General features: G+C 44.4%; 1 protein-coding gene, 15 non-coding genes and 1 pseudogene across 16 annotated transcripts in view; all 17 read right to left on the bottom strand.

Moving 5' to 3' along the window:
• The window catches only part of LOC147434347 (basic leucine zipper 61-like), a 62,677-nt gene that overhangs the window by 28,990 nt on the left and 19,960 nt on the right, over nucleotides 1–13,727 (bottom strand). The window lies entirely within an intron of this gene.
• On the bottom strand, nucleotides 407–499 carry LOC147434363 (small nucleolar RNA SNORD24). The gene has a single exon (XR_015185418.1). It is a non-coding gene; the product is annotated as a small nucleolar RNA SNORD24 (small nucleolar RNA).
• Nucleotides 879–971, bottom strand: LOC147434362 (small nucleolar RNA SNORD24). Its single transcript, XR_015185436.1, has one exon. It is a non-coding gene; the product is annotated as a small nucleolar RNA SNORD24 (small nucleolar RNA).
• LOC147434361 (small nucleolar RNA SNORD24) lies at nucleotides 2,512–2,604 on the bottom strand. The gene has a single exon (XR_015185431.1). It is a non-coding gene; the product is annotated as a small nucleolar RNA SNORD24 (small nucleolar RNA).
• On the bottom strand, nucleotides 3,326–3,418 carry LOC147434360 (small nucleolar RNA SNORD24). The gene has a single exon (XR_015185428.1). It is a non-coding gene; the product is annotated as a small nucleolar RNA SNORD24 (small nucleolar RNA).
• On the bottom strand, nucleotides 4,146–4,239 carry LOC147434359 (small nucleolar RNA SNORD24). The gene has a single exon (XR_015185430.1). It is a non-coding gene; the product is annotated as a small nucleolar RNA SNORD24 (small nucleolar RNA).
• LOC147434358 (small nucleolar RNA SNORD24) lies at nucleotides 4,986–5,078 on the bottom strand. The gene has a single exon (XR_015185421.1). It is a non-coding gene; the product is annotated as a small nucleolar RNA SNORD24 (small nucleolar RNA).
• On the bottom strand, nucleotides 5,750–5,842 carry LOC147434357 (small nucleolar RNA SNORD24). The gene has a single exon (XR_015185420.1). It is a non-coding gene; the product is annotated as a small nucleolar RNA SNORD24 (small nucleolar RNA).
• On the bottom strand, nucleotides 6,600–6,692 carry LOC147434356 (small nucleolar RNA SNORD24). Its single transcript, XR_015185422.1, has one exon. It is a non-coding gene; the product is annotated as a small nucleolar RNA SNORD24 (small nucleolar RNA).
• Nucleotides 7,377–7,469, bottom strand: LOC147434355 (small nucleolar RNA SNORD24). Its single transcript, XR_015185437.1, has one exon. It is a non-coding gene; the product is annotated as a small nucleolar RNA SNORD24 (small nucleolar RNA).
• On the bottom strand, nucleotides 7,796–7,888 carry LOC147434354 (small nucleolar RNA SNORD24). The gene has a single exon (XR_015185438.1). It is a non-coding gene; the product is annotated as a small nucleolar RNA SNORD24 (small nucleolar RNA).
• LOC147434353 (small nucleolar RNA SNORD24) lies at nucleotides 8,626–8,718 on the bottom strand. Its single transcript, XR_015185417.1, has one exon. It is a non-coding gene; the product is annotated as a small nucleolar RNA SNORD24 (small nucleolar RNA).
• LOC147434352 (small nucleolar RNA SNORD24) lies at nucleotides 9,447–9,539 on the bottom strand. Its single transcript, XR_015185425.1, has one exon. It is a non-coding gene; the product is annotated as a small nucleolar RNA SNORD24 (small nucleolar RNA).
• LOC147434351 (small nucleolar RNA SNORD24) lies at nucleotides 9,884–9,976 on the bottom strand. Its single transcript, XR_015185415.1, has one exon. It is a non-coding gene; the product is annotated as a small nucleolar RNA SNORD24 (small nucleolar RNA).
• LOC147434350 (small nucleolar RNA SNORD24) lies at nucleotides 10,713–10,805 on the bottom strand. The gene has a single exon (XR_015185416.1). It is a non-coding gene; the product is annotated as a small nucleolar RNA SNORD24 (small nucleolar RNA).
• LOC147434349 (small nucleolar RNA SNORD24) lies at nucleotides 12,334–12,417 on the bottom strand (annotated as a pseudogene).
• LOC147434348 (small nucleolar RNA SNORD24) lies at nucleotides 13,138–13,230 on the bottom strand. Its single transcript, XR_015185427.1, has one exon. It is a non-coding gene; the product is annotated as a small nucleolar RNA SNORD24 (small nucleolar RNA).

Raw genomic sequence — 13,727 nt, 5'->3', positions numbered from 1 at the left:
CAGCAAAAAGACAGCAAGAGTGCTCTTCCTCGCTCCGGCCCTTACCTTTAAGTGTCAGGCGGTCCCAACCATGGGATCAAGGCCTCTTGTGCAAAATCAAGTGCGCTCACAGATCTCGTCCGTCGTCGAGTAAAAACTAACCTAACGATCCTGAGTGCATATCATACAAAAATACAATACAAAGGCCATTAAATACAACTAAGATAGTTAATGAGAGCTTAATGCATTGCCATAACTTAAGCATCTAAAACAATGATTTCAACGAATAGGATGTTCTCGAAGTCCGATCCTCTTCAAAATAGCGTTAGTCCTTTCTCGTTCTAGAAATAAAACAGAATTGATGAAAATAACCACAATGACAAGCATCAGATAAATCAGGAAAGCAATTGGACATAAGAACGGGTAGGGCCTCAGAGATCTTGGTGGATAAAACCATCATCAAGCGGCCAAGGAGGCCGTCAAGAGTAGCAAATATCATCAGATTTATGCATCACAGGCCCGAGCCCCTTCACACAAAGCACAAGCAGAGACCCCAATCACGAAAGCCTGCAATATTTACAAACCAACACACACACACAAACACACACAGAGGCATGCTGTAAGAGGAGGGGAATAGGGTACTTAGCCTAAGAAGCGTGCAAACAAGGAAGAAGCATCTTCATGGACGACCATCTCTGATGACACATACCAACACATGCAATATTTACAAACCAACACACACACACAAACACACACAGAGGCATGCTGTAAGAGGAGGGGAATAGGGTACTTAGCCTATATTACTATCTCGTTCTCGAAAAAAGTAGTATTGGTGGAATATACCCACAGCGACAAGCATCAAAGAAATCAAGAAAGCACTTGGACATAACGAAGGGTAGGGCCTCAGAGATCTTGGTGGAAAAAACCATGATCAAGCGGCCAAGGAGGCCGTCAAGAGTAGCAAGTATTATCAAATTAATGCATCACAGGCCCGGGCCCGTTCACAAAAAGCACAAGCAGAGACCCCAATGAAGAAAGCCTACAATATTTACAAAGAAACACACACACAAACACAGAGGCATCCTGGAAGAGGAGGGGAATAGGGTACGTAGCCTCAAAAGCGCACGAACAAGGAAGAGGCATCTTCATGGACGACCATCTCTGATGACAGACAGCCATTGTTGCCTTCCTCACGGGATCGCTCCTTTCCAATAAAACTTAAAGACTTTTGACCTTGAGCGCACTTCACATTCAGGGTGTGCGTGTAGAAATAGCTTTAGCAGGAGGCCGGCAAAGCCACCGAGTTATCCGCAAAAAAACACCAAGAGTGCTCTTCGTCACTCCGGCCCTTAGCTTTAAGTGTCAGGGTTCCCCAACCATGGGATCAAGGCCTCTTGTGCAAAATCAAGGGCTCTCACAAATCTCGTCTATCGACAGGTAAAAATTAACCTTGCGATCCTAAGTGCACATCATACAAAAATACCATACAAAAGCAATAACATACAACTAAGATAGTTAATTACAGCTTAATGCATTGCTATAACTTAAGCATCTAAAACAATGATTTCAAAGAATAGGGTGTTCTCGAAGTCTGATCGTCTTCCAAATAACTTTAGTCCTTTCTCGTTCTCAAAAAGTAGAATTGGTGGAAAATATCCACAGCGACAAGCATCAAAGAAATCAAGAAAGAACTTGGACATAACGAAGGGTAGGCCCTCAGAGATCTTGTTGGATAAATCATCATCAAGCAGCCAAGGAGGCAGTCCAGTGTAGCAAACATCATCAAATTTATGCATCACAGGCCCACGCCCCTTCACACAAAGCACAAGCACAAACCCCAATCAAGACAACCTGCAATATTTACAACCGAACACACACACACACACACACACAAAGGAATCCTATAAGAGGAAGGGAATAGGGTGCGTAGAATCAAAAGCACCTGAACAAGGAAGACGCATCTTCATGGACAACCATCTCTGATGACACACACCATTGGTGCCTTCCTCATGGGATCACTCATTCCCAATAAAACTTAAAAACTTTTGGCCTTGAGCGCACTTCACATTCAGGGCGTGCCTATGGAACTAGCTTTAGCGGGCGGCCGTCGTAGACACCGGGTGATCAACAAAAAAACAGCAAGACTGCTCTTCGTTGCTCCGGCCCTTAGCTTTAAGTGTCAAGGGGTCCCAACCATGGTATCAAGGCCTCTTCTGCAAAATTAACAGCGCTCACAGATCTCGTCCGTCGATGGGTAAAAACTTACCTAGCGATCCTAAGTGCACATCATACAAAAAGACCATGCAAAAGCAATTAAATACAACTAAGATAGTTAATCAAAGCTTAATGCATTGCTATAACTTAAGCATCTAAAACAATGATTTCAAGGAATATGGGTGTTCTCGAAGTCCGATCATCTTCAAAATAGCCTTAGTACTTTCTCGTTCTGGAAAAAAACAGAATTGGTGGAAAATACCCATAGCGACAACCATCAAAGAACTCGGGAAAGCAGTTGGACATAAGGAAGGGTAGGGCCTTAGAGATCTTGGTGGATAAAACCATCATCAAGCGGCCAAGGAGGCCGTCCAGAGTAGCAAATAACATCAGATTTATGCATCACAGGCCGGGGCCCCTTCACACAAAGCACAAGCAGAGACCCCAATCAAGAAAGCCTGCAATATTTACAAACAAACACACAAACACACACACACACACACACAGGCATCTTGTAAGAGGAGGGGAATAGGGTATGTCGCCTCAGAAGCGCTCGAACAAGGAAGAGGCATCTTCATGGACGACCATCTCTGATGACACACACCATTGTTGCCTTCCTGACGGGATCACTCATTCCCAATAAAACTTAAAACTTTTGGCCTTGAGCGCACTTCACATTCAGGGCGTGCCTGTCGAAATAGCTTTAGCGAGCAGCCACTGTGCGATCAACAAAAAAACACCAAGAGTGCTCTTCGTCCCTCCGGCGCCTAGCTTTATGTGTCAGGGGGTCCCAACCATGGGATCAAGGCCTCTTGTGCAAAATCAAGGGCGCTCACAGATCTCGTCCGTCGACGGGTAAAAACTAACCTAGCGATCCTAAGTGCACATTATACAAAAATACCATACAAAAGCAATTAAATACAACTAAGTTAGTTAATTAGAGCTTAATGCATTGCTATAACTTAAGCATCTAAAACAATGATTTCAACGAATAGGGTGTTCTCGAAGTCCGATCGTCTTCAAAATAGCGTTAGTCCTTTCTCGTTCTGGAAAAAAACAGAATTGGTGGAAAAGACCAATGGTGACGAGCATCAAAGAAATCAGAAAAGCAGTTGGACATTAGGAAGGGCAGGGCCTCAGAGATCTTGGTGGATAAAACCATCATCAAGCGGCCAAGAAGGCCGTCAAGAGCAGCAAATATCATCACATTTATGAATCACAGGCCCGGGCCCTTTTACACAAAGGACAAGCAGAGACCCCAATCAAGAAAGCCTGCAATATTTACAAATAAACACACACACAAACACACAGACAAAGGCATCCTGTAAGAGGAGGGGAATAGGGTACGTAGCGTCACAAGCGCCCGAACAAGGAAGAGGCATCTTCATGGACGACCATCTCTGATGACACACACCATTGTTGCCTTCCTCACGGGATCACTAATTCCCAATAAAACTTAAAAGCTTTTGGCCTTGAGCGCACTTCACATTCAAGGCGTGCCTGTCGAAATAGCTTTAGCGGGCAGCCGCCGTAGGCACTGTGTGATCAGCAAAAAAACACCAAGAGTGCTCTTCATCACTCTTGGCCCTTAGCTTTAAGTGTCAGGGGGTCCAAACCATCGCATCAAGGCATCTTGTGCAAAATCAAGGGCGCTCACAGATCTTGTCCGTGGACGGGTACAAACTAAAATATAAATCCTAAGTGCACATCATACAAAAATACCATACAAGAGAAATTAAATACAACTAAGATAGTTAATTAGAGCTCCCTGCATTGCTATAACTTAAGCATCTCAAAGAATGATTTCAACGAATAGGGTGTTCTCGAAGTCCGATCGTCTTCAAAATTGCGTCAGTCCTTTCTCATTCTAAAAAAAACAAAATTGGTGGAAAATACCCACAACGACAAGCATCACAGAAATCAAGAAAGCAGTTGGACATAAGAAAAGGTAGGGCCTCAGAGATCTTGGTGGATGAAACCATCGTCAAGCGGCCAAGGAGGCCGTCAAGAGTAGCAAATATCATCAGAATTTATGCATCACAGGCCCGGCTCCCTTCACACAAAGCACAAGCAAAGACCCCAATCAAGAAAGCCTGCAAGATTTACAAACAAACACACACACAAACACATAAACACACACACACACACACAGGATGCCTGCATCCTGTTTGAGGAGGGGAATAGGGTACGTAGCCTCAGAAGCGTCCGAACAAGGAAGAGGCATCTCCATGGACGACCATCTCTGATGACACACACCATTGTTGCCTTCCTCACGAGATCATTCATTCCCAATAAAACTTTAAAAACTTTTGACCTTGAGCACACTTCACATTCAGGGCGTGCCTGTCGAAATAGCTTTAGCGGGCAACCGCCGTAGCCACCGTGTGATCAGCAAAAAACACCAAGAGTGCTCTTCGTCGCTCCGGCGCTTAGCTTTATGTGTCAGGAGGTCCCAACCATGGGATCAGCGCCTCTTGTGCAAAATCAACGGCGCTCACAGATCTCATCCGTCGACGGGTAAAAACTATCCTAGCGATCCTAAGTGCACATCATACAAAAATACCATACAAAAGCAATTAAATACAACTAAGATAGTTAATCAAAGCTTAATGCATTGCTATAACTTAAAGCATCTAAAACAATGATTTCAACGAATAGGGTGTTCTCGAAGTCTAACCTCTTCAAAATAGCGTTAGTCCTTTCTCGTTCTGGAAAAAACCGATAGGTGGAAAAGACCCACAACGACAAGCATCAAAGAAATCAAGAAAGCAGTTGGACATAAGGAAGGGTATGGCCTCAGAGATCTTGGTGGATAAAACCATCATCAAGCGGCCAAGAAGGCGGTCAAGAGTAGCAAATATCATCAGATTTATGCATCACAGGCCCGGACCTTTGACACAAAAGACAAGCAGAGACCCCAATCAAGAAAGCCTGCAATATTTACAAACACACACACACACACACACACAAAAAGGCATCCTGTAAGAGGAGGGGAATAGGGTCCGTAGCGTCACAAGCGCCCGAACAAGGAAGAGGCATCTTCATGGACGACCATCTCTGATGACACACACCATTGTTGCCTTCTTCACGGGATCACTAATTCCCAATAAAACTTAAAAACTTTTGGCCTTGACCGCACTTCACCTTCAAGGCGTGCCGGTCGAGATAGCTTTAGCTGGCAACCGCCGTAGCCACTGTGTGATCAACAAAAAAACAACAAGAGAACTCTTCGTCGCTCCAGCCAACCATGGGATCAAGGCCTCTTGTGCAAAATCAAGGGCGCTCACAAATCACGTTCGTCGACGTGTACAAACTAACCTATCAATCCTAAGTGCACATCATACAAAAATACCATACAAGAGCAATTAAATACAACTAAGATAGTTAATGAGAGCTTAATGCATTGCCTATAACTTAAGCATCTCAAACAATGTCCAATCTCTTCAAAATAGCGATAGTCCTTTCTCATTCTAAAAAAAAACAAAATTGGTGGAAAATACCCACAGCAACAAGCATCAAAAAAATCACGAAAGAAGTTGGACATAAGGAAAGGTTGGGCCTCAGAGATCTTGGTGGATAAAACCATCATCAAGCGGCCAAGGAGGCCGTCAAGAGTAGCAAATATCATCAGATCTATGCATCACAGGCCCGGGCCCCTTTACACAAAGCACAAGCAAAGACCCCAATCAAGAAAGCCTACAATATTTACAAACAAACCCACACACACAAACACATAAACACACACACACACACACACACACACAGAGGCATCCTCGAAGAGGAGGCGAATAGGGTACGCAACCTCGGAAGCGCGCAAACAAGAAAGAGGCATCTTCATGGAAGACCATCTCTGAAGACACACACCATTGTTGCCTCCCACATGGGATCATTCATTCCCAATAAATCTTAAAAAACTTTAAGCCTTCAGCGCACTTCACATTCAGGGCATGCCTGTCGAAATGGCTTTAGCGGGCGGCCGCCGTAGCGATCGTGTGATCAGCAAAAAAACAGCAAGAGTGCTCTTTGTCGCTCCAGCCCTTAGCTCTAAGTGTCAGGAGATCCCAACCATGGGATCAAGGCCTCTTGTGCAAAATCAAGGGTGCTCACAGATCTCGTCCTTCGACGACTAAAAACTAACCTAGCGATCCTAAGTGCACATCATACAAAAATACCATACAAAAGCAATTAAATACAACTAAGATAATTAATCAGAGCTTAATGCATCGCTATAACTTAAGCATCTAAAACAATGATTCCAAGGAATAGTGTGGTCTCAAAGTCCGATCATCTTCAAAATACCGTTAGTCCTTTCTCGTTCTGGAAAATAACGGAATTGCTGGAAAATACCCACAGCACAGCAAAAGCATCAAAGGAATCAGGAAAGCAGTTGGACATAAGGAAGGGTAGGCCTCAGAGATCTTGGTGGATAAAACCATCATCAAGTGGTCAAGGAGGCCGTCGAGAGTAGCAAATATCATCAGATTTATGCATCACAGGCCCGGGCCCCTTCACAGAAAGCACAAGCAAAGAACCCAATGAAGAAAGCCAACAATATTTACAAACACACACACACACACACACAAAGAAACAAACACACACACACACAGGCATCTTGTTGAAGGAGGTGAATAGGGTACGTAGCCTCAAAAGCGCCCGAACATGGAAGAGGCATCTTCATGGACGACCATCTTTGATGACAGACACCATTGTTGCCTTCCTTACCAGATCACTCATTCCAATAAAACTTAAAAAAACTCTTGGCCTTACGCGCAGTTCACATTCAGCGCGTGCCTGTCGAAATAGCTTACGCGGGCGGCCGTCGTAGCCACCGTTTGATCTGCAAAAAAACAGCAAGAGTGCTCTTCGTCGCTCCGGCGGTCCCAACCATGGGATCAAGGCCTCGTGCAAAATCAAGGGCGCTCACAAATCTCGTCCGTCGACGAGTAAAAACTAACCTAACGATCCTAAGTGCACATCATACAAAAATACCATACAAAAGCAATTAAATACAACTAAGATAGTTAATGAGAGCTTAATGCATTGCTATAACCTAAGCATTTAAAACAATGATAAGAATGAATAGGGTGTTCTCGAAGTCCAATCGTCTTCAAATGGCGTTTCTCCTTTCTCGTTCTGGAAAATAATGGAATTGGAGGAAAGCAGTTGGACATAGGGAAGGGTAGGTCCTCAGAGATCTTGGTGGATAAAACCATCATCAAGCGGCCAAGGAGGCCGTCAAGAGTAGCAAATATCATCAGATTTATGCATCACAGGGCCGGGCCCCTTCACACAAAGCACAAGCAGAGACCCCAATGAAGAAAGCCTACAATATTTACAAACACACCCACACACACACAAGCATCCTAGAAGAGCAGGGGAATAGGGTACGCAGCCTCAGAAGCGCGCGAACAAGAAAGAGGCATCTTCATGGACGACCATCTCTGATGACACACACCATTGTTGCGTTCCTCATGGGATCACTCCTTCCCCATAAAATTTCAAAACTTTCTCGTTCTGGAAAAAAAAACAGAATTGATGGAAAATAACCACAGCAACAAGCAACAAAGAAATCAGGAAAGCAGTTGGACATAAGAAACGGTACGGCCTCAGAGATCTTGGTGGATAAAACTATCATCAAGCGGCCAAGGAGGCCGTCAAGAGTAGCAAATATCATCAGATTTATGCATCACAGTCCCGGGCACCTTCACACAAAGCACAAGCAGAGACCCCAATCACAAAAGCTTGCAATATTTACACACACACACACACACACACACACACACAAACAAACACATAAACACACACACAGAGACGTCCTCTAAGAGGAGGGGAATAGGGTACGTAGCCTCAGAAGCGTGCGAACAAGTAAGAGGCATCTTCATGGACCACCATCATTGATGACACACACCATTGTTGCCTTCCTCAAGGGATCAATCATTCCAAATAAAACTTAAAAACTTTTGGCCTTGAGCGAACTTCACATCCACGGCGTGCCTGTCGAAATAGCTTTAGCAAGCGGCCGCCGTAGCCACCGTGTGATCAGCTAAAAAACACCAATAATGCTCTTCCTCGCTCCGGCCCTCAGCTTTAAGTGTGAGGGGGTCCCAACCATGGGATCGAGGCCTATTGTGCAAAATCAAGGGCACTCACAGATCTCGTCCATCGACGGGTAAAAATCAACCTAGAATCCTAAGTACACATCATATAAAAGCAATTAAATACAACTAAGATAGTTAATCAGAGCTTAATGCATTGCTATAACATAAGCATCTAAAACAATGATTTCAATGATTAGGGTGTTCTCGAAGTCCGATCGCCTTCAAAATAACGATATTCCTATCTCGTTCTCGAAAAAAATAGAATTGATGGAAAATACCTACAGCGACAACCATCAAAGAAATAAAGAAAGCACTTGGACAAAAGGAAGCGTAGGGCCTCAGAGATCTTGGTGGATAAAACCATCATCAAGCGGCCAAGGAGGCCGTCAAGAGTAGCAAATATCATCAGATTTATGCATCACAGGCCCGGGCCCCTTCACACAAAGCACAAGCAGAGACCCCAATCACGAAAGCCTGCAATATTTACAAACCAACACAAACACGCACGCACACACAAAGGCATCCTCTAATACAGGAGGGGAATAGGGTACGTAGCCTCAGAAGCGCCCGAACAAGGAAGAGGCATCTTCTTGGACGACCATCTCTGATGACACACACCATTGTTGCCTTCTTCACGGGATCACTCATTCCAAATAAAACTTAAAAACTTTTGGCCTTGACCGAACTTCACATTCAGGGCGTGCCTGTCGAAATAGCTTTAGAGGGCAGCCGCCGTAGCCACTGTGTGATCAGCAAAAAAACACCAAGAGTGCTCCTTGTCACTCCGGCCCTTAGCTTTAAGTGTCTGGGGGTGCCAACCATCGGATCAAGGCATCTTGTGCAAAATCAAGGGCACTCACAGATCTCGTCCATCGACGGGTACAAACTAACATATAAATCATAAGTGCACATCATACAAAAATACCATACAAGAGCAATTAAATACAACTAAGATAGTTAATTAGAGCTTGATGCATTGCTATAACTTAAGCATCTCAAACAATGATTTCAACGAATAAGGTGTTCTCGAAGTCGGATCGTCCTCAAAATAGCGTTAGTCCTTTCTCATTCTAAAAGAAACAAAATTGGTGAAAAATACCCACAACGACAAGCATCAAAGAAATCACGAAAGCAGTTGGACATAAGGAAGGGTAGGGCCTCAGAGATCTTGGTGAATAAAACCATCAGCAAGCGGCCAAGGAGGCCGTCCAGAGTAGCAAATATAATCAGATTTATGCATCACAGGCCGGGGCCCCTTCACACAAAGCACAAGCAGAGACCCCAATGAAGAAAGCCTACAATATTTACAAACACACACAAAAACACACACACACACACACACACACAGGCATCCTCGAAGAGGAGGGAAATAGGGTAGGCAACCTCGGAAGCGTGCGAACAAGGAAGAGGCATGTTCATGGACGACCATCTCTGATGACACACGCCATTGTTGCGTTCCTCATGGGATCACCCCTTCCCCATAAAATTTCAAAACTTTCTCGTTCTAGAAAAAAAAACAGAATTGATGGAAAATAACCACAGCGACAAGCATCAAAGAAATCAGGAAAGCAATTGGAGATAAGAAAGGGTAGGGCCTCAGAGATCTTGGTGGATAAAACTATCATCAAGCGGCCAAGGAGGCCGTCAAGAGTAGCAAATATCATCAGATTTATGCATCACAGGCCCGGGCACCTTCACGCAAAGCACAAGCAGAGACCCCAATCACGAAAGATTGTAATATTTACAAACACACACACACACACACACACACAAACACATAAACACACACAACAGAGACCTCCTCTACGAGGAGGGGAATAGGGTACGTAGCCTGAGAAGCGTGCGAACAAGTAAGAGCCATGTTCATGGACGACCATCATTGATGACACACACCATTGTTGCCTTCCTCAAGGGATCAATCATTCCAAATAAAACTTAAAAAATTTTTGCCTTGAGCGAACTTCACATCCAGGGTGTGCTTGTCAAAATAGCTATAGCAAGCAACCATCGTGTGATCAGCAAAAAAAAACCAATAGTGCTCTTCCTCGCTGTGGCCCTCAGCTTTAAGTGTCAGGGGGTCCAAACCATGGGATCAAGGCCTCTTGTGCAAAATCAAGGGCACTCACAGATCTCGTCCATCGACGGGTAAAAACTAACCTAGAATACTAAGTACACATCATACAAAAATACCATACAAAAGCAATTAAATACAACTAAGATAGTTCATCAGAGCTTGATGCATTGCTATAACTTACGCATCTCAAATAATGATTTCAATGATTGGGGTGTTCTCGAAGTCCGATCGCCTTCAAAATAGCGATATTCCTATCTCGTTCTCGAAAAAAATAGAATTGGTGGAAAATACCCACAGCGACAAGCATCAAAGAAATGAAGAAAGCACTTGGACAAAAGGAAGGGTAGGGCCTCAGAGATCTTGGTGGATAAAACCATCATCAAGCGGCCTACGAGGCCGTCAAGAGTAGCAAATATCATCAGATTTATGCATCACAGGCCGGGGCCCCTTGACACAAAGCACAAGCAGAGACCCCAATCACGAAAGCCTGCAATATTTACAAACCAACACAAACACACACAGAGGCATCCTGTAAGACGAGGGGAATAGAGTACGTAGCCTCAGAAGCGCGCGAACAAGGAATAGGCATCTTCATGGACGACCATCTCTCATGACACACACCATTGTTGCCTCCCTCACGGGATCACTCATTCCAGATGAAGCTTAAAAACTTTTGGCCTTGACCGAACTTCACATTCAAGGCGTGCCTGTCAAAATAGCTTTAGCGGGCGGCCGCCGTAACCACCGTGTGATCAGCAAAAAAACACCAAGAGTGCTCTTCTTGGCTCCGGCCCTCGGCTTTACATGTCAGGGGGTCCCAACCATGGGATCAAGACCTCTTGTGGAAAATAAAGGGAGCTCACAGATCTCGTTTATCGTCGGGTAAAAACTAAACTAGCGATCCCAAGTACACATCATACAAAAATACCATACAAAAGCAATTAAATACAACTAAGATAGTAATTAGAGCTTAATGCATCGCTATAACTTAAGCATCTAAAATAATGATTTCAATGATTAGGGTGTTCTCGAAGTCCGATCGCCTTCAAAATAGCAATATTCCTATCTCGTTCTCGAAAAAAATAGAATTGGTGGAAAATACCCATAGCGACAAGCATCAAAGAAATCAAGAAAGCACTTGGACAAAAGGAAGGGTAGGGCCTCAGAGATCTTGTTGGATAAAACCATCATCAAGCGGCCAAGGAGGCCGTCAAGAGTAGCAAATATCATCAGATTTATGCATCACAGGCTTGGGCCCCTTCACAAAAAGAACAAGCAGAGACCCCAATGAAAAAAGCCTATAATATTTACAAACAAACAAACACACAAACACAGAGGCATCTTGGGAAAGGAGGGGAATAGGGTACGTAGCCTCAGAAGCGCGCGAACAACAAGCATCTTCATGGGCGACCATCTCTGATGACAGACAACCATTGTTGCCTTCCTCACGGGATCACTCCTTCCCAATAAAACTTAAAGACTTTTGACCTTGAGCGCACTTCACATTCAGGGCGTGCGTGTCGAAATAGCTTTAGCAGGCGGACGGCAAAGCCACCGAGTGATCAGCAAAAAAACACCAAGAGTGCTCTTCGTCGCTCCGGCCCTTAGCTTTAAGTGTCATGGGGTCCCAACCATGGGATCAAGGCCTCTTTTGCAAAATCAAGGGCGCTCACAGAGCTCGTCCGTCGACGGGTAAAAACTAACCTAGCGATCCTAAGTGCACATCATACAAAAATACCATACAAAAGCAATCAAATAAGCTAATATATTTAATCAAAGCTTAATGCATTGCTATAACTTAAGCATCTAAAACAATGATTTCAACAAATAGGGTGTTCTCGAAGTCCGATCGTCTTCAAAATAGCGATAGTCCTTTCTTGTTCTCGAAAAAAACAAAATTGGTGGAAAATAACCACAGCCACAAGCATCAAAGAAATAAGGAAAGCAGTTGGACAAAAGGAAGGGTAGGGCCTCAGAGATCTTGGTGGATAAAACCATCATCAAGCGGCCAACGAGGCCATCAAATATCATCAGATTTATGCATCAGAGGCCCGGGCCCCTTCACACAAAGCACAAGCAGAGACCCCAATCACGAAAGCCTGCAATATTTACAAACCAACACAAACACACACACAAAGGCATCATGTAAGAGGAGGGGAATAGGGTACGTAGCCTCAGAAGCGCGCGAACAAGGAAGAGGCATCTTCATGACGACCATCTCTGATGACACACACCATTGTTGCGTTCCTCACGGGATCACTCATTCCCAATAAAACTTAAAAACATTTGGGCTTGAGCGCACTTCACATTCGGGGCGTGCCTGTCGAAATAGCTTTAGCGGGCGGCCGTCGTAGCCACCGTGTGATCAGCAAAAAAACAGCAAGAATGCCCTTCGTCGATGCGGCCCTTAGCTTTAAGTGTTAGGGGTCCCAACCATGGGATCAAGCCCTCTTGTGCAAAATCAAGGGCGCTCACCAATCTCGTCCGTCGACGTGTAAGAACTAACATAGAGATCCTAAGTGCACATCATACAAAAATACCATACAAAAGCAACTAAATACAAACTAGGATAGTTAATCAGATCTTAATGCATTGCTATAACTTAAGCATCTAAAACAATGATTTCAACGAATCGGGTGTTCTCGAAGTCCGATCGTATTCAAAATAGCGTTAGTCCTTTCTCGTTCTGAAAAAAAACAGAATTGGTGGAAAATACCCAGAGCGACGAGCATCAAAGAAATTAGGAAAGCACTTGGACATAAGGAAGGATAGGGCCTCAGAGATATTGGTGGATAAAACCATCATCAAGCGGCCAAGGAGGACATCAAGAGTAGCAAATATCATCAGATTCATGCATCACAGGCCCGGGCCCCTTCACACAAAGCACAAGCAGAGACCCCAATCAAGAAAGCCTGCAATTTACAAACACACACACACACAGAGGCATCCTCTAAGAGGAGGGAATCAGGTACACAGCGCCCGAAGTTCGAACAAGGAAGAGGCATCTTCATGGACGACCATCTCTGATGACACACACCATTGTTGCCTTCCTCACGAGATCACTCATTCCCAATAAAACTCAAAGACTTTTGTCCTTGGGCGCACTTCACAATCAGGCTTGTTGGAATTCAGGTTGTAGAGAAACGCACACAGATTGGAGAAGACAAAGGAAGCTCAAGGCACTAGAGAGTGTATTACTAGGTGTGCAATGAAAAGATAGATAGCACAAGAGTGATAGGCGTATATACAATGCGCGGGGGAAAAAAAATTCTATAGAGGGAAAAAATGCCCCTGCGGTCCTAGTGTGTTCACACACATCACTACCACATGTATATGATAACAAATGCCCCGTGGACTCTGGA

Source organism: Adiantum capillus-veneris, chromosome 19, assembly GCF_014529385.1.
Source record: "Adiantum capillus-veneris isolate H3 chromosome 19, ASM1452938v2, whole genome shotgun sequence".
NCBI lineage: Eukaryota > Viridiplantae > Streptophyta > Polypodiopsida > Polypodiales > Pteridaceae > Adiantum > Adiantum capillus-veneris.
Note: the sequence above shows the minus strand (reverse complement) of the source record. Positions and strands in the feature narration are given on the sequence as shown.